Below are 25346 nucleotides of genomic sequence, written 5' to 3'. Positions count from 1 at the left end.
GCTGCAGCTGATCACTTTTCGTCATTTTGCGGGTGGCAGCGGCGCTTCTGCTGGTCCCGCCCCGGCCCTCAGGGGCAGCACTGGGCTGGCGGAAGGCCGGCTGGTCCCAGCTGGCTGTGCTCGTGTGGCTGGGCCCAGGGCCACCTAAGTGGGAGGGCTGGACCGTGCCCACAGGCCAGCAGGAGCACTGCGACCCCAGGGGCAGGGCACCCAGGAGGTGGGAGCCACGTTCCAGTCCCCACCCCTGCCAGGCTCTGCGTGACACAAGCACAGTGTGGCCCCAGACAGTGCTCCGCCCTCTCTGGGCCTCGGTTCCTCAGGGAGGAGCTGGGGATTACATCATCGTGCCTGCTCACAGATCAGGCGATGGAGGTGGCAGCTTGGGGTGAATGGAGGGTCCAGGTGAGCTGCTCCTGTCAGCATCTGCCGTCGTGGCTGTCGCTGGGGAGCCCGGAGCCATTGGCCCTCGTGGTGGGAGGGGACGGGGACACCAGTGGACGAGCCTGACCTCCAGGGTCAGCACACCCGAGCCTGGGTGCCGCCCCAGCCGGCGGCAGCCTTTGAACCTCAGCATCCTCGTGACCCCAGCTTCCGCCGGCATCTGGCAGCTCGAAAATTGGCTCCATTCTCCAGATGGGGAAACTGAGGCCCCACCTGCCGGCAGAGGGGCCCACACTTAGGCCTTTGCGGGTGACTTCTGCTCTCCTAGGAGCACCCTACCCAGGCTGGCCGGGAAGGAGCACAGTCCCGCGGTCACTGTGGTTCCTGGAAGCACTTTGCTTTCTGGAACCTCTGCACTCAGTGGCCTCCTCGGGGCCTGGGACCCAGCCTCTCCGATCAGTCCCTCCTCTCAGCTGTGAAAACACAGCAGCGGCAACAGGAGGGCTGCTCGGCTGTGGGTCAGCTGGGCGCCACGGTGCAGGGACCCCAGTCGGGCGGAGGGTGAGCTGGTATCGCGCCCTGGCTCCGTCTGTGCCTCTTGGCATCTTGATAACAGACAGAGGTGCCCTGCTCTCCAGGTGGCACGGGAGGGTCTTCAAGGACCCCCAGCACAGCGGGTTACTGAGGCCGGGGGCTGCGCCAGCCCAGGGAAGGTGCCTAGGGATGGGACGGGGATGGGAAGGGGCCCGGAGCCAGCAGGGTAGTGTCTCCCTCTGGGAGATGCAGGAGTGTCTCCCTGAGGAGAGCGACGGACCATGTCCTGGGTCTGGTCTGGCTCCCCCACCCCCGGCCCCTTGCCGGCTCTTTGGCCCACGAGGCCCTGGAACCCTCCATAGACTCAAGGAGAAAAAGGACCCAGTCCCCAGATGGCTGCGTAAGGTCCCTCCCCCCATGGGATCACAGAGCTGACCAGGAGTGGGCACTGGGGAGGAGGGCGTGTCCCCTCCCCAGCCTTGGAACAGAGCTGTCGGTGTCAGAGATGGTGTCTGTGCTGCGGGCACCCATGCCATCCAGTGCCAATCATGTCAGGTCCTCTCTGGGGGAGGCGGTTCACCTGGTGGGGGAGGGGGCAGTTGCTTACTCCAAAGCGTCACAGCACCGGCAGCCCTGCTTTGAGCTGGGAGGTAAAGTGCAGCACTCAGGGCCCCGAGACTAGAATTCTAGTCCTGGTGACAGATGGACTGTGGGTGGAAGGTGATGGGTGCATGGACGGATGGATGGACGGATGGGTGCATGGACGGATGGATGGTGGACGGATGGATGGTGGATGGATGGATGGTGAGTGGATGGATGGATAGATGATGGGTGGATGGTGGGTGGATAGATGATGGGTGGATGGGGGGTGGATGGGTGGATGACGGATGGGTAGATGGTGGGTGGATGGGTGGGTGATGGATGGATGGATGGTAGACGGATGGGTGGGTAGATGGTGGGTGGACGGTGGATGGATGGGTAGATGGTGTGTGGACGGTGGATGGATGGATGGTGGATGGATGGTGAGTGGATGGGTGGATAGATGAGGGGTGGATGGTGGGTGGATGGGTGGATGGGTGGATGGATGGGTGGATGGATGGATGATGGGTGGGTAGATGGTGGATGACGGCTGGATGACTGCCTTTGCCAGGCATTGTGCCGAGCAGCAGGCACGAGAGTTAACCCTTCAGACTAGGCCCTGTCCTCCAGGAGCTTCCCATCCACCTCAGGAGGCTGAGTGACCCAGGTGGACAGGTGGATGGAGGACTCGGGCACCAGGAGTAGATGCTGCCCGCGGCAGGATGGTAAACTCCGGAGCACGGCATGCTGGGATGAGAATGCCGTGTGGACATGCAGTGTTCGAAGGTTCCCATGGAGACAGGCATTTGGCATCCCAGTGGGGCCTGGCCCCCCAGTCACAGTCTGACCCCTCCACTGTCCACCTGGGTCCACACCTGTGCCCCAGGCCTGCAGTGTTCACCGCTTTCTCTGAGCCCTCATGGCTCTGCCAGGAGCAGGGTGTGGTGGGGGCGGGGCGCGCCTGCCCCACGGCCTCACTCTGCTGTCTCTGGGGCCTCAGTCCGTGCAGGCCCACTGGCCATTCGTCACCCTCACCAGGTTATTTTCCAGGTGGGGAAACAAACTGGGCGCGGGGAGACGGGGGTGGGGGGGCAGGGTGTGCCCAGTGTCACATGGCCAGTTAAGCTTCCCCGGGCTCTGCTGATTCTCTCGTCTGACCAACCCGAGGAGAACAGAAAGACCCCATAAAAAGACCAGTTCACCCTAGGAAGATAAGACCATAACTGCTACACCAGCCACACATACCAGTGCTCAAATATGTGGGAGATATGTAGAGATCAGGACACTCGGCTTTTACAAGGTCCAGACGCAGGGAGGGGAGGGGCGGATGGGTCGGGCGGCTGGCAGGCGGCCTGTGGAGGGCACACGGGGGCTGGGGAGCAGCCCCAGCACAAGGCGCAGGTGCCCCACGCGTGCATCCCGCTTTCACTGTGTGGAGCTGTACTTGCTTGTTTCTCATCTTGATCCGGGACGCTTTCTATTTTGCAATTATTATGAATTAATAGCTTGGATTCTTTCACTGCCCTTGCACCCTCACAGGTGCCCACTTTGGACCGCGCATTCTCTTGGTCTGCGTAGACGCCCACAAGGGACCGCCCCCTGCCCTCACCACGCTGAGGGACCCTCCCTCCAGAAAGCTTTCCTCCTGGAGCTGACGGCGCAGACAGTGTCCACATGCCGTCAGGTGGCCCACAGCTCCCTGGCAATTCTGGGATCCTTAGAGAAACAGGTGGAATTTTTGTGGTGGTAGTTGTTTTACAGGATTACTGTGTTTATGGTGGACCTTTCTAAATATAAACAAAGGTAGCAAGGAAGGCATCCCGAGCTCTTGCCCATCACCCGCTGCGATAGTTGCTAACACCTGGTGCCCTGCCCCCGTGCTTATTCTCGCTGCATTTTCTAAAGCAAATGCCAGATGCCGCGTCATTTCGCCTGTGAGGACTTCAAGAAGTGCAGTCAGCCCTTCAGAGGTGAGACAAACTGGTGCTCAGCAGCGGGGGTGTTTCAAATGGTGTGTTAGTGAGCTTCCGGTGTGAAGGGTTATTTGCCTTTTTAACCTAAATGAGGACGCATCGGAGGCCGTCCTGTCGCCGTATCCCCTTACAGACTCATCCCCTTAGGCCCTCTCAGCGCAGAGGAGGGCTGGGCCCCAGAAGCTCCGGGGCTCCGGGAGTGTGGACAAGAGCAGTTTGGAAATCTCTGGTGCGGGATGCGGCTTCGCAGCCCACGGGGCGCGGGAGGCAGGTGCCAGTGTGTGAACAAATGCACTCGGGGTGGTTTGTTTCTTCTCAGCTGGCAGGTGGGGGACAGTGGGAAGGAGGCTCAGACCACGGGGAGAGAGGCGAGGCCGGGTGGCCGGGTGAGGAGAGAGGTAACGAGCAGATCACTGGGCGCGTCGGGCGCCTCCAGAGAGCCAGCGGCTGACCCAAAGCAAAACTGACACCCAGCAGGGTCACCTGTGACCACCCCACCCCCACCCCCATGACTTACATTGGTCAGGATGCTTTTCAGCCACAGGGGACTAGAACTCAACTCAAAATAGGTTAAGTAGAAAGGAGACTCTGTTGGCTTACATTAACTGGGTTATGCAGGGCAAGCTTCAGGCATAGCTGGATCCAGGTGCTCAAATAGTGGCATCAGAATTCAGTCTAATAAAACAGGGGAGGGTCAGCCCCACCAGAACCACATGCTCACAGTAGAGGGGAGGGTGGTTTCCCAGAGGAAACCCAAGGTGCCATTGCCAGGAACAGGAGGATGGGTGCTGGGCGGGCAGGACGCAGATGTTCCCACAGAGGGAACGTCTGCAGGTGCAGGGAGGGTCCAGGAGTAGAAATAAGGCAGAACAAGAAGGGTCAAGCCCTGAGCCTCGGGCGCACCCACAAGCAGGATGGGGATTGCAGACTGGCAGCCCCGGGTCAAATCCACCTTGTGTATTTAGTTGGCCCCAGCTGTTTTTAAAACCATAGAACTCCACAAGGAAATCCAAGCTTCTGGTGGAAACCCCAGAGAAGCTTCCACACTGGGCCCATCATGCCGCCAGGAAGCAGTCAGCCGGGGCCTGAAGCCCCCGCTGGCCACAGTCCCTGCCATTCCCTATTGCCCACCCCCAGCGCACCCACCTCACCTGTGTTCTCGCCCCGCCCCTTGGGGCATTTGCATCTGCACCTCAGGGCCTGGAGGGGATCGTGGGTGGAAGAGGCTGAGAGAGGGTGGGCCTGGGTCCCCAGCCCGGCAGGATGAACGGGAGCAGCGCAGAGTGTGGCGGGTGGGGGGCACCCTACAGGCCCCCAGGAAATGCAGACAAGGTTTGGAGTGTCCGGACAGTGAAGACCAGCCCCTCCCAGCCGCCCCAGCGTGGCCACAGTGTCCTGGCCGTCGACAGCCCATCCAAGCCCTGCCGGCCCGCCCCACGGCCCAGGCCCCAAACGCCCTCCAGCCCGCAGCTCTTGGCCCCAGCAGCAGAAAAGCCCCTGCCCTTGAACAGCTCAAGATGGTTCCTGCATTCTTCCCCCTCCCCCCGCCCCCCCAAGGCTGATGCGCGGGTGCTAACGTGGCTGAATTGCTGTTGGGGACTTTGAAGGAAACTAATTAAAAGCAGCTGAGATGTGAAAAGCTGGAAGGTGGCAGGAGCCAGGGACAACTTTCCACGGGGCTCCGGAGCTGGCTCGCTGCCGCCGCCAGCCATGGTGCCCAGCCAGGCCCCGCGACGGCCCGGCCTGGCCAGAGGACACACCAGCCAGGAAACTGCGCATGCGTGGACCCCAGAGCTGCGTTCCAGCGCGGTGGGGGGGGGGGGTTCGGGTGGCGTGGGGGGAGGGGCCGGCATGGCTGCTCACCTCCGGGCCTGCGGGGGGGCGGTCCTGCCCCTCCCTGAAGGTGCCCTGCGGAGCCTCTGGGGTGCAGCCCCCATCCCCCAGAGGAGCACCCCACATCCTGCATCCCCCATCCCCCACGGTCGGGGACCCGCATCTTAAGCTCAGCAGAGGGGGACGGGCTTCCTCAGAAGGTGCCTCTTGGACTCTGTTCATCATCAAAGCAATTTCTGCTCTGTGTCAGAAACTCAGGCACAGATGTTTAAAAAGTGAGCAGGCGAGGCCCTGTCAGTCCCCTCCAATCCCCTCCGCAAACTTCCAGAATCCTCTCCGTGTGCACGGGTCTGGTGCCTAGACGGCTTCTGTTTGGTTTTTACGAGACAGATTACACCGCGTGCGCCGCTGGTACCTCGCTCCTTTGTTGGGGCCGCACAGGGTGGGCGTCTCAGCCGCAGCCCACTGGCTCCCCGTTAATCTCCAAGACGGCTCCCCAGGGCCCCTGGCGGCTGTGACACGGTGACCGAGTCCTACGGATGGCGTTTTGGGCTTCCAAGTTGCTTTTCTATTATTTCCTCCAATCTTTTTCTTAAAATTAGCATAAGCACATTGTTTTAGGGATAAAAAAGATCAACAGGCCGTGCCTGCAGGCTTGGAAGTGGTGGCATCTGTCGGCCGCCCCCTGCAGGTGCCTGAGGCCAACCTATCGGGATGGCGCCCAGACTTCGCTCTCCAGCCTCTGTGACCCCAGCGGGAGCCAGCGGCCAGCCTCAGCCGGGCAGGCGGCAGGGCCTTGGGGGGCCGATGTCCCTGTGCAGAAGCGGCTGGCCCAGAGCTGCCTGTGTGTGTATGCCAGTGCGTGCGCCTGGACGTGTGCGTGCACACCAGAGTTCCCCACGTGCGTGTGCACGCAGATGCACGCCTCAGAGCCTGCCTGGGCAGGAACCTTGTGACAGGCACGATCTCCTGGACACCTGGGGCAGGGGAGGGGCACAGACCGGGAGGGAGTCACCAGGGTGGGACACCACCCTCCCAGCAGAGCCCCGGGGGTGGGCAGGGCTTGTCATACCCATTTTTCTCATGGGGAAATGGGGTCCCAGAGAGATGTTTTCCTGACATCACTTTTAAAATATCTAAATTCATCTCTTACATCCAGGCCTGTCTGTGCATCCTCCGGGCAATGGGAGAGGTGAATTAATACAAAAATAATAGTAATGAAATAACAGTTTACATTCACTGAAGCACGTAATGAGCTCAGTGCTTTACAAACACTGTCTGAGGTAACCCCACAGACCCTGTGAGGTAGGGACGATTGTCAGGCCCATTGACAGGTGGCTGAATGGGGCTCAGAGAGGTTAGGTCAGTTGCCTGAAGTCACACAGCAGGGAAATGGTGGCGCATGTGCTGTGACCACGACACCACACGGCCTCGGTCCCACTCTCCTGAGAGGGAGCTGACTGGCCTGGGCCCCCAGCGCGTGAGCGGGGCCAGGACCCTTCTCTCTGGAGTCCACCTGCCCCGGGCTGTCGCTCACACCACCTGCCCCTACGGACAATGGCCAGGGCGGGGTCCCTGGTCCCATAGTGGGGAGGCTGCAGAGCCCCCAGGTCAAGGGCAGGGCCTGGCTTTCTAGTGCGTGTAGTGGGGCTCGCTCCCGCTGCCTGGGAGACAGCCAGGGGACCATGGGCACACGCCAGCCGGGCAGGGAGTGGGACAGCACATTGCCTCCCCTTCCTCTCCCGTCAGCTGGAGCCCATGGCAAGCATGTCCTTCAGCCCCTGAGGCTCTGGTCCCCTCATCCCAGAGCAGCAGGACATACAGGCTGCAGCCTCCACAGTCCTGATTCCAGGTCAGGGTCACCCCCAGGTCAGGGTCACCTCAGGTCAAGAGCACTCCCAGGTCAGGGTTACCCCGGGGCATGGCCACCCCCGGGTCGGCGTCCCTGGAGGGTCACCTTCCTGCCAAAAGGAGTGCACTGCCCCGTCCTTCCCTACTCTATGTTCTCCCCGCTCAAGATCTCCTCTAACAATCTGGGTCTCCAGTGGTCCCTCCTAGCGAGATGAGAAGCCCCCAGCGGCCTAGGAGGGCAAACCACGCGTGGCAGGTCCCTGTGCCCACGGCCCCCAGAGCTGCCACGCATGCCTTGGGGAGAGACTGGCCCTGGTGATTTGCCCCTCCAGGCTCATGGCAGCTCCAGGACCTCGGCTGGGCACGCGGTCAGACACAGGCAACGCCTGGGCCGGGACTCCCCTCCCCCGCAAGAAGGGAAAGTGGAGGACGAGCCCTGGCTGCCAGTCTCAGCACCTGGCCTGCTGTAGTCACTCTCTGTACCATGACCTCGAATGCCATGTGCCTTTCTGAGCCACAGCTTCCTCACCTGTAACACAGAGGAGAGAATTTACAGCCGCTGAGCAAACGCGACGGACCAGGCGTGTGACACCTGGTGTCTCTTTTTTTTTTTTTTTTTACATCTTTATTGGAGTATAATTGCTTTACAATGGTGTGTTAGTTTCTGCTTTATAACAAAGTGAATCAGTTATACATATACATATGTTCCCATATCTCTTCCTTCTTGCGTCTCCCTGCCTCCCACCCTCCCTATCGCACCCCTCCAGGCGGTCACAAAGCACCGAGGTGACCTCCCTGTGCTATGCGGCTGCTTCCCGCTAGCTATCTACCTTACGTTTAGCAGGCGTCTCTTTTAATCTCACCACAATGCTGGGAGGTAGGGATTGATTAGCAGGGTTGCAGGAAAACTGTTTACGATGTGTGCTCCCCTCTGGTCGGATAACGGAAGAGACAAGCGCACCGTGCTTTGTTCCCTTTTTGCCTTGGTGGCCCGGAAGCGCGGAGCTTACTTTGAACCTCCTATGAGGTTTTTGGCTTTAGGTTTCTGTCTTGACCACCTGTGGTGTAGGCATCGTTTTTCCTAAGCCCCCTTTAGTCCGTTTTTGGAGCAGCAATACAAGCTTTACAGAAACAAAGGGGAATTAAAGCTTGCGGACAGACAGGGAGAGGGCTGTTGCCATCAGGGCAGTGTAAGGGGACAGGCCTAAAGAGAGGTCAGGGTCACAGGCTCCAGGGCGCTCAGAACGGCTTTGCCGGCCACCCAGACGTCATTCCAGCAGATGCTCATTTAGCACCAACTGTATGCACAGCACTGCCCTTCCGGAATCTTCTCGCTCCTCCGTGTCTCTCTCAGGCCCCCTTCCGGTCCCCAGGGGTTGGCTCACACAGGCTTCCTGGACGGGGCCTCGTCCCCTCCAGTCCCCACAGACCCTCGCTGGCTCGAGGCCGGCCCCCCTCCACCACAACCTCGAAGGCCAGAGGGAGAGGACTCCCTGGGTCGGGCACCCCGTGGCCATGAAGGCAGCACATGGTCACAGTGCCTTTTCGGTCCCTGCAAAGTATTGCACTTTCTTCCTTTCTTCCCTCCTTCTCTGCAGCTGATGAAAGGAAAACAGCCAGAGGGTTGGGGAGGGAGGGACGTTCCTCGGGCCTCCGCCAGCGCCGCCCTCGGAGGCCAACAGAGCCAGGGCTTGTCTGGGATGAATATCTGCGTTATTCGGGCTGCACCCCGTGGGGCCGGGGCCCCTCCCTGGCCAGCCCTCTGCATCGGGCCCCTCTGCAGGGAGGCGAGGGGACGGGGGCTTCGCCTTCCAGGACCACAGCGTGGGCCGTGCCTCCAGAGACCCCCAGAGTGCGGTCCATGGAGGTCCCCCAGGAACCCTGAGCTCAGGTCAGTGTGCGGGGAAAGGACGTCCCCCACCTCACTGTGGCTCAGCCCCACCCGCCCCCGCTGCAGCTCTGCAGGTGCGATGTCAGCGCCCCGGGGGACGCCGCAGAGCTAGCCGTGAAATGGCAGGATGCTGGCAAACAGAGGGGGGGACAGAGGAGGGGAACGCGAGACCGTGGAGTCTGATCGCACCCGGGCAAAACTGCCGCCTGCAATCGAGGCTGGAGGCCTGCCCGCGTGGGGAAGCCCCGCAGGGGCAGTGGGGACGCAGGGGTCTTCAGGGTGGCGTGCTCCCTCGTACGTGCTGTGTGTGCGTGTGTGCATGTGTGTGTGTGTACACATACTCCCCCTTACGTGCTGTGTGTGCGTGTGTGTGTACACATACGTACGCGCACGTATACGCTGTATAAACGTGCGTGCTCTATGGATATTCGTAAATATGTGCTTTTTACATACGATGCACTTCATGATGACATTTTTTTAATATTTATTTACTTATTTATTTGTTTATTTGGCTGCGCCGGGTCTTAGTTGCGGCGTGCGGCGTCTTCATTGCCACGTGCGAGATCTTCGTTGCGGCATGTGGGCGCTTAGTTGTGGCATGTGGTGGGATCTAGTTCCCTGAGCAGGGATTGAACCCAGGCCCCCTGCATCGGGAGCGTGGAGTCACGGAAGTCCCTGAAATTTAAATTAAAACTGGATAAAGCAGGGCAAGGAGATAGCAAGTCCTGGGGACAAGGTGTTGAGGTGGACCCGGTGGTCAGAGGTGCCCACTGAGCGGCCAGCCTGTGGCCAGAGACGAGCCGTCCATAGCTGTCTGGGGAGCCCGGCTCTGGGCAGAGGAGGCCGAGGTGAAGGCCCTGGGTCGGGTGTGCGAGGGCTCCGGGCAGGGGTCCTGCTCTGGCAGCTGCTGGGAGAAGGCAGTGGGGAGGTGGTGACGGGTGCAGGAAGGTGACCGCAGTGGTCCAGCAGGTGGGAGCAGGGCCACCGAGGTGCAGGTGCCGGGAGGACGTCAGACCCTGGATGTGGTTGAAGGGGGAGCCGACGGGAGCTGCTGATGGATTGGATGTCGGGGTGGAGAGGAGGGGGCAGCATGACCCCAAGCATTTTGGCCAGAGTGGACTGTTCACAGAGAAGTGGACGCTTGGTCAAGCCGCGCTCCCTCTGGAGGCTCTTGGGGAGGGTCCCTCCTGCCTCTTCCAGCTCCTGGGGCTCCAGCCGTCCTTGGCTTGTGGCCACATCCCTCCAGTCTCTGCCTCCGTCTTCACATGGTCTCTCTTCAGTGTCTGTGTCTCTCCTTTTCTGTCTCTTATAAGGACAGTGTCACTGGATTTAGGGCTTCCCTAACCTAGGATGACCTCATCTTAAATCAGTCACCTCTACAAAGACCCTATTTCCAAATAAGGCTGAATTCACAGGTGCCGGGCGTTGGGACTTGGTGATATCTTTGGCGGGGGACACAGTTCAGCCCACAGCTCCTGTGTGCCCCGCCCCTCGCACTGTCTGGGCACAGACGGGGGTGGAGGAGCCACAAGCAACGAGACACAGACTAGAAGGTGAATCACTCCTGTTCGGACTCTTCAAGGAGATGCACTGAGCTGAGGGGCCCAGAGCCCAGGCAGCCGACACGGAAGGTCTAAGAGGAACGTTCCAGGCACAGGGAACCTCAAAGCAAAGGCCCCGAGGTGTGCGTGAGCTCGAGGCTTTCTAGAAGGCCCAGGAGGCAAGACCCCGATGGTGCAGGGGCTTATGGGCCAGGGTGGGACTTGATTCCAATTCCAACGATGCTGTGGAGCATTTATGGGGGGGGGATGTGGCCCCCTCTGTGCTTGGAGAGACCCCCTGGCTGCTCTGGGGAGAGTGAAGTACAGGAGCCATCAGGGAAACCAGGGACGGGGCATCACCGTCACCTGGCAGGAGACGGTGGCCTGGTCCAGCGAGAGGGGGGCCCCAGGGATGTAGCCAGACAGAGGCCAGCCCAGGTCTCCGGGCCCTGCAGCGTGGCGGCTGTGTGTCCATGGGCAACTGTCTCAACCCCTCTGGGCTTATCTGCAGAGTGAGGAGCAAGTTCTCCTGCTTGTCACACACTGGAGGGGACCCCGTCCCCCCTTCCAGCGTCCTGGGGATCTAGCAGGCCGCGCCACCAGCCAGCCCTGCCCTCCCCAGGGAGGGACCCCACCCTTACCAGGCAGGCGGCTGGCAGTGGGTCTGGAAAGGGCGAGGCCCGCCTGCTCGTTGTGGGTGGTCAGGTGACGGGCAGTGACAGGCAGCCGCTGGCATCTGCCACCCGGGAGGAGAGCCTGAACGCTTCTGTCCCTGCTGGAACCCAGGCCAGCCTCAGGCCAGGAACATGCCTGGGTGGGGGCCTGGCTCAAGGCCACAGTGCTCAGCTTGCCCCCCGTCTGCTCGGCCGCCCCCAGCCAGCCCTCTCTGCAGCCCATGCAGCCTGCTGTGTGACCTGGGGCACGTGGAGTAACCTCTCTGACCCGTAGTGAAGGTTCCGGGAATCCTAGAACTTTCCAGGGTACTGCAGGCCTGCACCAGCCGTGGCGTTGGGGGACCTGTGTTCACATCCTGACTGCCCTAAACTGGGCCTCGTGGACTGGGGTCCGTGTCCATCCTGTTCTGTCCACGGTCCTGTCCCAGCGCCTGGAGGGGAGCCTGGCCACCAGGTGAATGAGTGAATGAGCGGCTGGGTGAACCTGGGCGCCCCCCCCCCACGGTGGGCCCAGTCTGGGAGGGACCCCGCCCAAAGGAAGGTCACGAGAGCAGCCACAGGCCCAGGCGCCCCAGGCGCTTCGGCCCACAGTCCTTATTTTGTCTTATATGAATTTGTTGCCAGAGTTTCAAAATGGGGAGATTTCACTTTAAAACCTAGATTTCTGGCTTTTCCTAAAAACTCAGAGAGCTGCCTCTGTGCTGCATTTCCTGGCTCCAGCGGCTGCCCGTTTCCAAGCCCAGCAGGCGGGGTGGGCGCCAGGCGCCCATGCAGCCGTGAGCCCGGCAGCGGGAAGAAGAGTGGGGGCGGGTGCCAGCCCCCTCCCCCTCCTTGAAGAAACACGTGCTCATCCGGGCAGGGTCCTTGGCACTGGGGGACGCAGAAACACATACAACTAATGAAAAGCTCTGTCCGTGAGGAGAAGCGGCTGAGTAGGCGTGTCCGAGAGGGTGGGGCCGGGTGAGACCAGGGAGGCTGCCCCACCGGGGGGGGGGGGGGGGGGGCGGGGCCGCGGCACAGGCCTGGAGGTCTCGCTCTGGAGCCCTCCTTCCTTCCTACGGCCCCAGAGGAGGGCGGACGGGACAGCAGGGCGCTGAGCAAGTGAACAGACGGTAGATGAGGGTAGATGAGAGGCTGGGACGGGGCGGCCTCCAGGAAGAGCCGTCGCTGCCCTGGAGGCCCAGCGGCCCTGTTGTCTCCAACACCGGGCTGCGTGGGTGAGCGCCCGCCCGTCGGCCTGCAGACCCATTCCGCAACCCGCTGGCTCTACGTTCACCCTCCAGGTCTTGGTTTCCCCTTCCACGCAGAGCTGGTGGGTGCCGGAATGGGGGGGCTCCCTGCCCGGGCCTGGGGCGAGGTTGCCCAGGGGTGTCCGGCTGAGGCAGGGGTGGGTGGCTTAGTACGGGCGTGGCTCCGTCCCCGCGCTGCCCCTGGCTCCGTGGCCTCGGCCTTGGCTTTCCCATCTGTGGACAGTGGTGCCCCTGCGGCCGGGCCCTGGGTGAGCTCTGGGGACAGTGGGGAGGGAGCCCAGTCCAGCACCCTCGCACCACCACCCCCCTCCCGGCTTTGTGTTCTAGGAGGGGAGGTGACAGGTGCCGTCAGGGGAGGAACCGGCAGGGAGGATGCCGGAGGGGCCTTGGTGAGACGGTGACCCTGAGCCCTGGCAGAGCCAGCGTGAGGGCTGGGGGTGGGCAGCGAGGCAAGCTGGCCCTGCAGCCGGCACACGGGCTGGAGGCCATGGGCGGGGCCCTGGCTCCCTGCACTTTGTCACACCTCACGTCCCTCGGGCCCTCAGTCCCAAGTGTCTCCAGGAGGAAGGGGCGGCCCCGCCTGGCCTCCTCCCCCGGCCTGCATGCGCCCCGCTACCCACAGACGTCACCCCAACAAGCCGAGGGCTCCCCAGACGTGAGCACCTACCGGGCCTCAGGAACTAGGAATGAATGTGAACAAAGGTGGCCGGCCTGGCCCATTGGACAGCCCGACAAGCGCCAGTGAGAGGGCGACACGCGCTCCTCCCCCGCTGCAGCCAGAGGAGGCCCCGCGAGGCTGCGAGGGCCACAGAGCCGGGGTCCAAAGCCAGGTGGGAGCGAACCGTCCAGGAGGCACGGCAGGGGGACGGCAACAGGGGCGAGGCCCTCAGGCGGGTCAGGGCTGTGGGTCAGGGAGCGAAGGCCGCCAGGCTGCAGGGGGAGGGCGGCCTGACCGCGGACCCACCTCCACCCTCCTGCCCTGTGGCCTCCCGCCCTCTGGAGCAGCGAAGCCTGGAGGATGCCCCACGGAGGGCAGCCACCCCCACTCCTGGGATCTGGGGCCCTTCGGAGCCAGGCCGCCGCAGCCAGGGGTCCACCACCACCCAGCTCGGCCCCTCCCAAGCCCGGGTCACCCGCCCACAGCAAGGGCGCCTTTGGGGCTGCTTCACGGGGGAACTCAGTCAGCTGGATCAGGCCGGCCCGCGGAGAGCTGAGCCAGGCCCTCAGAGCCCAGCTGTGCAGAGACTGGCCGAGGCTGCGCTGCCAGAGGACAGCCGCAGGAAACACCGGGGGACAGTCCTGTCCAGGGCCACGTCGGGGTGTGTGGCTGTGGGTGGATCACACCCCTTCTCAGAGCCTTGCTGTCCCGTCCGGGCACTGGGGTGATGGCAGACGCCCCTTGCAGCCGAGGGAGCCCCTGCAGCCGAGGGGACCCGCAGCAGGGCCCCAACCCCTGTGTCCCTCTCAGCACGCGGGCCCGGCTTGTCCGTGGAGGACGAGGCAGCAGGAGAGTGGACAGAGCTTGGAAGTGGCCAGAGCGGGGCGCCCATCCCAGCCCGGCCCCTACATGCTGAGCCTCAGTTTCCTCATCTGTAACGGGGGCTGAGTGCCTGCCTACTTCCCAGGGGTACAGCCCTGAGTCCGGCCGGCGGCAGGCGTCTCGTCGGACCCATTGCCCTCCCCCAAGCCCGCAACTCAGAACCCCACGTGGGGGCATTCACTGATCTGTGGTCCTGAGGATGTGAAATCATCATCACTTTTAATTGAGAAAAGAGGCCGATAGGATTCTGAACCTGACCGGACAGTAATTAACGCAGCCAAGGAAGCTCATTAATCTTGTCCCTGAGGAGACAGCTCGTTAAAGCCCGCCGCCCCCGGGCCCCGCCGAGCACAGTGACCTCTGCGTCGGGCCCCGTTTCTCATGTGGAAGCCTGCTCGGGGCGAGATGGGCTGCTTCCAAAAGCCAGGAGGTTTCCAAACCCCATCCGGGGGTCTGGGGGGCGCAGGCTGGGAATCCCACAGCCGTGTCCCAGTTCGTTTACCTGCCGCAGCCTCAGCTTCTTCTCCTGTAAAATGGGCTGGCGGCGGGTGAGAGGACTGCCCGGGACACCCTGTCCTGAGGCCTGGAGGAGCCAGAACCAAGCCCGGCCCGATAAGCCCGCAGAGCACGCAGGGAGGCCCGGTGCGTTCCGGGCTCCCCAGCCCCGCTCTGCAGCGTTCCCACCTCTCCCTCCTCCCGCCTGGATCCCGGCTCTTCTCTGTCACACATCAGGGTCACAGGGCGACAGCGCGTAAACTTCCCCGCACACTCTGACCCCAACCCAGGCTTCAGACTCAGGCTTCAGACCCAGACTGGGCCTCTGGGCACTGGGCCTTGGTCTACCCTGGGCAGCAAAGGTTTGGAGGTCCCTCTGTCACCCAAGGGTAGTGGAGCCTGAGAGGGCCACGGTCAGAGCCGCTCCAGATGCCAGTGCCGTCACGACGGTGCCCGCAGGACTCCATGTGAACGGTTAAGGTGATGGAGGACAACATCGATGTTTAGAATCAACAGTGGGGGGTGGGTCGTTTGGGGGAAAGGACGGAGGCAGCCTTTCCCACAAAATCAAAATCACATGGAGCTTTGAACACCCTTCACCCTCCAGGGTGTTCCCAGCCTGACCCTGAGCCCAAGGCCCAGGGCCCGCTGAGGCTGGGGTGCTGGGCTTCCTGCCTTTCTGCTGGGGCCCTCGGGTGGGGGCAGGGTAGTTACGGACAACAGGGATTCAGGTCTCCAAGAGGAGACGTCTGCTCCGGACAGAGCCCGAGGCCTGGGTCTGCAGCCGTACGGGGGGCCGGGTCCAACCTAGGGCCCGAGCAGCCTCCACCCTCCAGCTTCCCCTCCGGGGCCCTCAGGACCCCTCCCTCTCACCTACCCTTCCCTTCTCTGCAGACGGGATGGGGGCTTGTGTCGCTGGAGCTCCGAGACAAGGGCAGGCCTGGGCGCTGTTCGTGCTTTTCCAGAACCGCCACTCGGCATGCAGAGTGGTGTCTCCCTCCCCCTCTCCGGGAGGCCGGGGTTGGTCCCACCGACACCCCAGCTTCTGCTGCCGTCTGGTCTGAGCGTCGCTGGGCCGCTGCCCTGGCCTGGCTGTGCCACTGTGTGCCCTTGGGCAACTCCTCGTCTGTGAGGTGAGCGCACTGGACGAGGTGCCCCAGAGAGCCTGGTACTGGAGTTCCGAGGCCAAACTGCCCGCTGGGTGACCCTGAAGAAAACGCCCCGTGCACTGTGGCTTTCCAGGCGGCTTCCATGGAGCCGCCGTCCCAGGTCCTCACAGCCCCGCTGCCCTCCATGCCCCGACCAGCCTGCCCCGGACGAGCCGCCTCTTGGCTTTGGGACCGTCGGCTTCGTTCACCCCGGACTCGGCTGGCGGTTTCCCGGGGCCGCTGAGTCCCAGTATGCTCCCTGCACACGGGACCCAGGGGGTCCCTCTAAGCAGGGGAGAAGGACCCTCCGAGGGCCAGGTGAGGGGCAGCCGGAGTGTGCTAGGCTGAGCTTGGTACACTGCTACCCTCAAGGGTGTGAGGTGAGTTCCCAGAACACCTTGCCAGCACACGTTCCTGGACTCGGGCGCTACGTGGAGAGATGGGGAGCCCCAGGGCACGGTCTCCGTACCCCCATGCCTGCCCGACAGCCCCCTGCCCACTGGCTGCTGTGCGCGGAGCATCCCCAGGCTCCTGATGCGTGTTTCATCCTGTTCCGTGGCATTGTGTTGGGGGTCGGGGGCGTGCCCCCTTACCGACGGAGGCCGCGGCGCTTCCCTAGGCGCCCTGTGAGGTCGGCAGCAGGGCTGGGCAGACCCGGCTCCTCTCCAGCCTGGGCCGGACCCTGGGCAGGAAGGGGCAGAGAGTGGGGCCTGAGCCACTGCAGCCTGGGCCCACCTCGAGCGGCAGCTGTGCGGAGCGGGGGATGGTGCAGCAGTAGGCAGAGAGCAAAAAAGGACATTCCCCAAGCGACTGACAGACGGGCCTCGTGGCAGAGGCTGTGGCAGCCCCCAGCTCGGGGGGCCTTGCAGGCGCAGGCAGCACTGGGGCTGCCCCGGGGAGGAGGGAAGGAGGCATCCAGGGAGGGCCCGGCCCGTGCAGGTGCCCGGGCAGGAGCACGCCTGGCCCGCGGCAACGCAGAGGGTGGCAGAGGCGAGCAGGTGCCTGGGCGAGTGGCGGCAGGTGAGGGCAGAGGGCAGCGGGGTGGGAGGGCCCAGGCAGCCCAGGTTTAGACCTCTCACAGGTGGGCACTGAAGCAGGCGCTCAGGGACGAGGGCGCAAGATTCCCCGCGGCCCCACGCGAGCGTGCGTCCCCAGCATCTCGACCTCCGCAGACTGTGCACCTTTCTTCCCCTGAAGTCTCCGGTCTCACGCCTCGGCCCTTCCCTGCTCAGCCTGTGTGGGCCAGTGTGGTCACTCCCATCCTGCAGTTCCGTCACCGAGGCCCCCGGAGAGCTGCTGGCGTCCAGGGGACCAGAGAGCGCCGGTCGGCACAGGTGTCGGGGGCGGTCCCTCGCGGGGGGGGGGTGGCCGGGCGGGGATCCTGCCTGTGATTTCTGGCGGCCCTTCTGATGCCAGCCGGCGGTCAGCAGCGCCGGCAAGCGCGTTCCGGATCCACAGGGGTCTTTGGGATGCGCCGGGCGAGCCGCTGCCACCTGGGGGCTGAGGTCAGGGAGCAGCTTCTTGGGCAGCCCAGGCGTGGACCGCCAGCCCCTTCTCCTGCCGCGTCCACTCTGCCCCAGGCCGCTCTGCACCCCCAGCTCCGTCCTGTGCAGCGTCCGCCGGACCCTCCGGGCCCTGCTTGAAATTCCAGGGCTCCCGGCACCCTCAGAGTTAAGGCCCTGGTTCTGCGTCGTGTCCAGAGTGAGGGCGTGCGGTGTCGGCAGGTCGTGGGGTTTGTTCTAGGAGGACTCGGCCAAGATGTGAGTCGGGGGCCTTTTCACACCCTCCCAACGCTGGTCTCAGAGGAACACGAGGACGGAGGCGAGTGGCCGGTACCCGGCGCCGGCCCTCGGCGGCTTCCGCGGGCGACGGGTCCTGCCTTTAAGCACGAATCGCGGCCGCCTCCCTGTCAATTTCGAAGACATCGTTTTCTCCCCACGTGCTCCTCTTATCTCCCTCCTGTTAAAGGATCTCAAATATGCACCCCGATAAGGCGGAACGCACCCCCGCTTCCCGGCCCCGTCCAACGCCAGCCTCCACTTTCCCCCAAAGTAATTAAGATAAATGCAGCTGATAATTTGCCTGGTATTCTTAAACGGACCCTCGGGCCATATCTCAGATATAATTTTACCTGCAGAGGTTTATCTGAGCGCTCGAGTAACAGATAGTTTTTTAAGCAAAGCGGCAGCTTTTGAAGCGAAAGGAAAAGGGAATGTTTGTAAAATAAATGTCAGAACGAGCCGCCGTCACAGCCCCTCAGCTCAGGGTCAGCGAACGGAGACCCCGCGCCGTCCGGGGCTGGCCAGGAAAGGGGCAGGGATGGGCTCAAGGGATGGGCTCAGGGGCACCGAGAGAGCGGGCCGGCGGGGGAGGCTGTGGGTGCAGCCGCGAGGGCCGGCGCCCACGGCCGTGCCCCTCACGCTTTCCCAGCCGCGCTAGTCACGGCTGACCTGGGGCGGAGGCCCCTGCCTGGGAGAGCTGGCATGCAGGGCGCCCATCGGGGAGCGGGCCGGCGGGGGAGGCTGGACCAAGCCACAGGCCAGCACCCAGGGAGGCGCAGCTCGGGAAGCTCGGCCAGGATGGGGAATCAGTGCAGTGGGCCAGGCTGGTGGCTCCCACTGTGGTGGGGAAGGCAGGGTCCTGCTCCAGGCTCTTCTTCGGACAGGCTGGAGTCCCCTGGGAGCCTCGGTTTCCCCGTCTGCATCCGGTCAGGCTGGAGCCCAGCTGCCCGTCACAGCCTGGTCCCACCCAACAGCACCTACGTCTTGCTTCCTGACGGGTATCCGGGAAGTGGGGCGGGGGCCTGGGGTGGGTGTGTGTCCACGGCACCCCTGACCCGCCAGTAAAACCCGCGCTGACCCGCCTCCTCGCCAGCACCGTGCGCTCACCGCCCCAGCCTCACCGAGCCTCCCACCCGGGACACCCGTCCCCGACGCTGTGCCAGAGGGACCTCACCCGAGGCCCGGCCATGCATCCCTGAGGGTCACCTCCTCACGGGGGGGGCCTCTCCGACCCCATGTCCCCGCCCCCCTCGGCCAGACCCCTCTCGCTCCCTTTGCCCCGTTCACGCCCGGCTGCTGTGAGCTCCGTCCTAACGGGCGTCACGATGCCTGTGCCTGCCCACACCCCTCTGGGGCCCGACCTCCCCTCTGCAAGCCTCTGTTTCCGGCTGTAGCGGGGGTGAGCGCTGACCTTGCAGGGAGGCCATGAGGTCGAGGCGGTGTCCACGCCGCCCTCTGTGGTCCTTGCTGTTGCCCGGGCGCCGTCCCCTAAAGCTGTGAGCTCCTCGGGGAGGGACGGCTGGTGGAGGAGAGGGTCCAGCAGTCTGGGCCTTCCCCCGTCCACGCCCTCCTCCGCACACCCGTCCTGTCACCCAGCGCCACGCCACACACGGGCGCCGCCGGGCCGAGGCTGGGATAGAGCAGGCACACGGCCCACCCGCACGACCTCGTCCAAGCCTGAGCACCTCCAAGGGCACTGGGGGCTAGGGCTTCAGCACACATTCGGGACAAAGCCAGGGCAGGACGAGGGGACAGGGCAGACGCCTCTACCCCACTGAGCCGTGTGGCCTCGCTCTCTGGCAGGATGGGAAACGGAAGGCCGGGCCCCTGCCGGTTAAGAAGGTACAGCCCCACCCTGCTGAGAAAGCATCATAACAGGAAAATTAAACCCTCCCACGTCTGGGCACGTCAGCAGCAGGGAGGCCGAGGGGGCCGCAGGGCGAGAGCGAGGTCCGGTGCTGGCCGGGCCCCCAAGCGGCCATGTCACCGGGTCATGGAAGATGGGGGCCAGGGCGGCCTGAGGGGTAGTCAGCTCGAGCCCCTCGTCTAGAGCTGGGGAAACTAAGGCCGGGGGGCCCAGGGGTGCGTGTGGGGTCGAGGCCCAGAGCTCTGACCAGACAGGGCCATCTGTGTGCTGAGCTGCCCAGTCCCCCGGTGTGGGGGGACAGTGCCACCCCCGAGGGCTCCCGAGATCACACCTGCTTCGCAGGTGGACACACACATAACTGGGAGGGCTTCTTGGAAGAGGTGGGCTGGAGAGGAGCCTGGAGGAGCAGTGAGCACGTTCGGAGCTAACATCCGCAGGCTCAGTGCGTGCAGGGCCGTGTGAATGGTTTGCTGTCCCGTCCAAGCCCCTGGCCACAGCCCTTTGACACCAGAGCTGTGATCACCCCGTTTTGCAGCCAGGAGGTGTCAGAGCCAGGATTCAAGCCCGGGCCCAGCTGACGCGCCCCCCCCCCCCCCACGGTCTCCCTGGAAGTGGGTGAGAATCGGGAAGCTGGAAGAGGAGGGTACGGAGAGGCCCGGGCTGAAACGAGGCAGGTTGAAAGGGGAGGTGAGGGCAGAGGGTCGGGAGCAGAGGCCGGACACTGTACAGGGCCTGGGGTCCGTGGGGAGGGGACACCGGAGGGCAGGGGCCCAAGGCCCATGGCGGGACGCCCCTCACCAGGAGCTGCCGCCCACACCCCAGCTGGAGCCGGCCAGCACCACCGCGGGCTTGAGTTACCCAGAGGCTGGGGCCAGGTGGTGTTTCTCAGCGAAAAGGAGACGCCTGAACTCGTGGGGTTCCTGGGGGCAGGCCGGGATCTGGGGGATTGGATCTCCCCACTTCAAAGGGGCCCCAGGCCTGCTGAAACCCACACCAGTCAGCACCAAGGGGCTTTGCCAAGAGCCTGGGCAGGGGTGGGAACCCGAGACCCGGGCGCACGCTGTCCCCCACCTGCCCCACAGTCTGAGCACCCAAGATGGGCCCTTGTGCCCCCGGAGGGGCAGCCACACGGGGTGCTGCAGGCAGAGGACAGAGGCCGACGGGGTGGCTGAGCCGTGCCCACAGGTCAGCACGTGGAGGCAGGGCCGCCCCAGGGAGGAGGGGGCCCCGAGGCGGGGGCTGAGGTGCAGAGCTGTCCTGCACGGGGCAAGCGTGGTCCCCAGGGGCCTGCCTCACACCCCTACGTGTGCACTACATGCTGTGTGACTTGGCGAAGTCACACAACCTCTCTGAGCCTTCGCTTCCTCATCCATAGTTCCTGTTGACTTTTCGCAGCAGAGGCAGGATCAGTTGCTCACCACTGTGTGGCCCGTCATCCAGCAGAAACGTGGAGATCCCTGAGTGAGTGAGTGAGTGAGTGAGTGAGTAGCTGGGAAGCTGCAGGGAAGGCAGGGCCCTCCCCAGGCCTCGGCCTGCCCGCCTCCAGGTAAGGGCACGCTTCGCGCCCTGTGACGCCGGGACTCACTTGAAAGCCTTGGCGTCTCCACATTGTCAGGAGGGCTGCACGTCAGTACAACCCCCGAGAGTTGTCCCCGTGGTTCCCTAAGGCTGTGTGACACGTAGCAGCTTGAAACAATGAACCGCTATATACCGTTGCCGTGGGTTCCGAATCTGGGCGTGTATCCTGTGCGTTAGCCGCGAGTCGCCACGTCCAGCCCCTGTTCGAGGGGAGGGATTTGGGCTCCACCTTTTGGAGGGAGGAAGATGAGAGAATCTGTGGCCAAATGTCAAAACCGCAATAGTGCTTAACTTGACCATCTCTCTCCAAATCACAAATGCATTTGCCGTTTCTTCTTTGAGTTCATCCTGCTGGTCTCACTTACACGTACTCGTGGCTCTGCTATTTGCAAAGGCCCAAATAGGACAACCTAGCATCCACCCGTCCGGAGGGATCTGGGCATACGAGTAGCCGTTCCGCAGAACATTCCGTAGCTGCGTGTGGGTGGAGCAACGGACAGGCAGACGTCAGCCAGACGTCGCTTCATGAGGGCCTGTGGGATTACCTCTAAGATTCACCGTTTAATGCAAAAAGTACAGTGCGTGTAGTAGACTATCTTTTGTTGAAGAAAGGGGCGAATGGGAATATTTATTCATATTTTCTGGTATTTGCATCAAGAAACTCTGGAAGGAAACACAAGAAGCTGCCCCGTGTGCTGACCCAGCAGGGCAGCGGAAGAGGGTCCATGGGCCGGGGGAGCCGGGGTGGGGGGGGAGACCTCTCACTGCAGAACTTCAACCACAGGAACGTGTGATCTGTGCACACGAAATACCACGACAAGAAACGTAAGATCACCACCAACCCAGCGGGAAGGCGACCAGCTGACCCCACCCCTGCAGGGCTCCCCCACCCGCCAGGCCGGACTGAGCTGCCCACGGGCCTCCTGTGGTCACCCAGCTCCCCGCAGTCCACGTCGGCTTCCTGGGGCTCTGCAGGCTCCGTGTCCTCTCTGGGCCCCGCCCCCCCAGGGCTTGCGGCCAAGCACCACATTGATGCTGACATGCTTCCCATTTTCTTTGCAGCCAAGAAATCCCCATCCCTGTGGAAGCTGCGCGGCGACGCAGCTGAGGACCGACTCCCAGGTACGTAGAGGGCACCGCTGGAGTGGAGGCTGGCGGGCCGCACGCGGCCGGAGCTGCCCTGTCCCCGCCCTGCCACCCGCGTCTCCTTCCGTATTGCTCGCTCAGGCGGTAATGGGGGCTGCCGGCTGCCTCCCCGGAGCCACCTCCGGGGCCGGGTGTCAGGGCCGGCCCTCCGCTCCGAACCGCAGCCCTGGGCCGGGCTTGTCCCCTGACGCTCTGCCCCTGGCCAGCTCGTCAGGCCACTCGGGCCAGACCCCTCCTTTCCCGAGGGGCCTGCAGCACAGCTGATTCAAACCAGCAAATGAGCCTCTTACGCCTGTTTTCAGACCCTGCCCAGCCTTCCGCACAAGCCGCCCTGCATCTGCTTCGTGTCCGTGAGCAGAACAGGACTCAGGGGGTGACGGGACGTAGCGGTTACGGTATTCCCAGGGAAATACTTCGGTGGCCACCACACCGTCTGCTAAACACCGGTGAGGAGCTTGTCCACTGCACTCTTTAGGGCCAGCATCAGTCCCGGGGCTTGGGTGGAGACCTTGAGCCCACGGAGGCGGGGCAGGGGCCGGGGCCACAGCCAGCAGGGGCCGTCAGCCGCCCAGGCCCGAGCCCCACCCACCCATCCCTCTCAGGGGGCGCAGTTCGGAGCCTGGACCTGCGGGGCCTCCACGGTGTCTGACAGCTACTTGGGCGTGACCGGCCACCCCCAGAAGGCTCCAGAAGCTGTGGGGAGGCCAAGCCCTGGGCCCTCCCCGCTCCTCACAGCAGCGCCTGGGCAGTGTGCGGAGGGGTGGTGAGGAAGGCCCCTCGAGGTCAGGGGCCCTTGCGCATCTGCCCACCTGGCCCCTGGGCCTCACTGCCTGGCAGGTTCAGGAGCAGAGGCCCCACAGACCAGAGCCCGTCCTTGCTCCTAGGGAGGGGCGGACACCAGCCCCAAGTGGGTTCAGAGCCCCTGATGCCTGCCACGCGGGAGCCCCCTCCTCTGACCCTCCAGGCCCTGAGTTAAGTCCCACCTAGCATGCAGTAGGTGCTGTCTGCCCACTGCCCCCCACGCCCAGCCTCTTTGGGCTGTCCAGGAGCTCTGAGCCAGGGTCAGGTGTCCACAGCTGTGCTGTGTCTGCTCCCCTGGACGCTGGGCATGGGGCAGATGTCCAGAAGCGCCATGTGAACCTGAACTTGAGAACAAGGGGTCGGACCCCATATGGGGCCTTTCCACCAGGAGCAGCTAACTCACAGCTGCTGGAACTGAAAGGACCCTTCAGACAACCGGGTCCGACCGTCCCCTCCGCCAATGGAGAAGGGGAGCCAGGAGATGGGCGGCGCTCCTGGCAGACAGGCAGCCAGCCCACCGCAGCCCGTGACCTCGGCCCTTGAAAGGCAGCAAGGCGATTCCCGAGTCCTGGCTCTGGATGTCTCTGCCTGAAAGAAGCATGAACCACTGCTGCTCGCAGCTTAGCGGCCAGAAGGAGCCACGTGGCCTGTGCTGCTTGCAGCGGGACACACGGACGGTCCTTCCGCAGGGCACAGCGCACTCGTGGGTCATGATGCAGTCTCCCCACCTTGAGCCTAACGGGGAGCCCTCTGGGCAGAACCCGGGCTTCTGGCGTTCAGAGTGACGAGTGTGCGGGCCCGAGGCCGCAGGTGCCCGAGAGCAGGGGAGGGGCGCCTGGGCTCAGGGCTTCCGCTCCTCCTTAAAAACTCAGGCGGGACGGCCCAGGTGACCCCGACAGACCCCAACTCCCATGTGGCTTCAAGCAGTGCGGGGGAGAAGCAGCTCGGCAGCCCGTGCACAGATGGGGACACGGAGGCCCGGGAGGCGCTGGCATCCGGGGGAGCCCCTGCGTGCCAGCGGCCAGCCAGGCTCTGTGCAATGCTGAGCCTCAGGACGGCCCTGCGAGGGAGGCTGTTACCATCGCTACCCCGAGGGCGTGCAAACCCACTTCCCCAGCCCTGCGCGCCTACTGTGCGCCAGACTCCAGGCCAGGGGCGCGGGCAGAGGAGCAGATGCAGACTCGCCCTCAGGGCTCAGGCGGCAGCAGAGCGAGTCGGCAACCCCCCCCAAACAGCACACATCCCACAAGGGCCTGACCCAGAGTTGGCAGAGAGTCGTCTCTGCAACAGCCCCATCGGGGGCTCCACTGGGATACCCATTTTCCAGGCACACGGCGACTGAGGGACTTGCCCCAGCGGCGTCACGGGGGGCCCGCCCTCCCCTTGGCCCCCACGGCTCTCTCGTGCGGGGGCCGTCCTGGGGGCCCTGACTGGTGCTGCCCCTACACCAGGCACAGCCCGGCTCTGAACAGGTGTCCGGACCACATGTGGGGCTGGGAGGAGGCCCCGCAGGAACCCCTGCTGTCCTTCACTAGCCCTGAGGTCTTGGGCGTTACGCACCTCCCTGTGCTCCATAATCCCACCCGTAAATCAGCGATGACAGTAGCTCTTCTGACCTCTCGAGCCACTGTGAGGACCAGAGGAGTGGTTGGGAAGCACTCAGTGTCCTGGCCCCCAGTGAGGGCCCAGAAGGAGCTCAAGCTACTGCTACTGCCATCATTTATTCATTCAGCAAACTTCACCCACGAGCCCTGCCCCAAGGGCTCTCAGTCCACAAGCTGAGGACTTGCCCCAGGCAGTGGAGCCCAGAGGAGCGGGGAGGTCCCTACCTAGGAGGGAGGGCGCCCCCAGGCTGATGGGATGGGGAGGGTCCAATGGCGGGGCTGGCCTGGCAGAGGATGGGGGCGGCGGTGGGGCGACGTGGCGCCCACTGCTGGCCGGCACTGGAACCACGCCCAACCTGGGTCAGGAAGCCTCTGCCCCGACCTCAGAGCTGGTGGCCTTCACGTGGGGCTGAGCTCCCACGACTGTCTGGGGAGAGCCAAGAAAATCAGCGTTGCTGACAGCCGGCCGCGGGGTTGCTCTGTGGACGAGACCCCCAGAGCCGCCAGGGGGATGGGAGTGGGGTCATGGAGACAGAAGGAAGGGGTGAGGGCCATGCCCCCGGAGGCTCCCCTCACCCAGTGCTCCTAAAGCTCAGTGTCCTGGGTGGGGCCTTTCTCCAGAGGCCCGTGGGGCTGTGCTCTGGGCTAGGGTCACGGGCACAGGCCAGGTACGTGTGCCCCCAAACAGGAGCTCAGCTCAGGGGCCCAAGAAAGGAGCCGGAACCTTCCGGAGACCGGGGGTCCGCAGGGCGAGGGCCTGGAGGCCGTCCTGTGTGATCCCAGGGTCAGGGGATGGGGCAGGTGAAGGACCAGGTGGGAGCCTCCGCCAGACGCCCCCTCCGTCCTTCCTGGGCTCTCCGCCCTGGCCGTCGGGTGCCC

General features: G+C 63.8%; 1 protein-coding gene across 2 annotated transcripts in view; it reads left to right on the top strand.

The window, feature by feature from the left end:
* The window catches only part of ZNF469 (zinc finger protein 469), a 50585-nt gene that overhangs the window by 12299 nt on the left and 12940 nt on the right, over window positions 1-25346 (top strand). The window contains exons 2-3 of one of the 2 annotated variants that reach the window (XM_033844772.2): window positions 21979-22038; window positions 22365-22508. The gene's annotated coding sequence lies outside the window, so the exon portion shown is untranslated. The remainder of the gene's footprint in view (window positions 1-21978; window positions 22039-22364; window positions 22509-25346) is intronic. The other variant, XM_033844774.2, reaches the window with a different exon arrangement.

This window comes from Tursiops truncatus, chromosome 19, assembly GCF_011762595.2.
Source record: "Tursiops truncatus isolate mTurTru1 chromosome 19, mTurTru1.mat.Y, whole genome shotgun sequence".
Classification (NCBI taxonomy): Eukaryota; Metazoa; Chordata; class Mammalia; order Artiodactyla; family Delphinidae; genus Tursiops; species Tursiops truncatus.
Note: the sequence above shows the minus strand (reverse complement) of the source record. Positions and strands in the feature narration are given on the sequence as shown.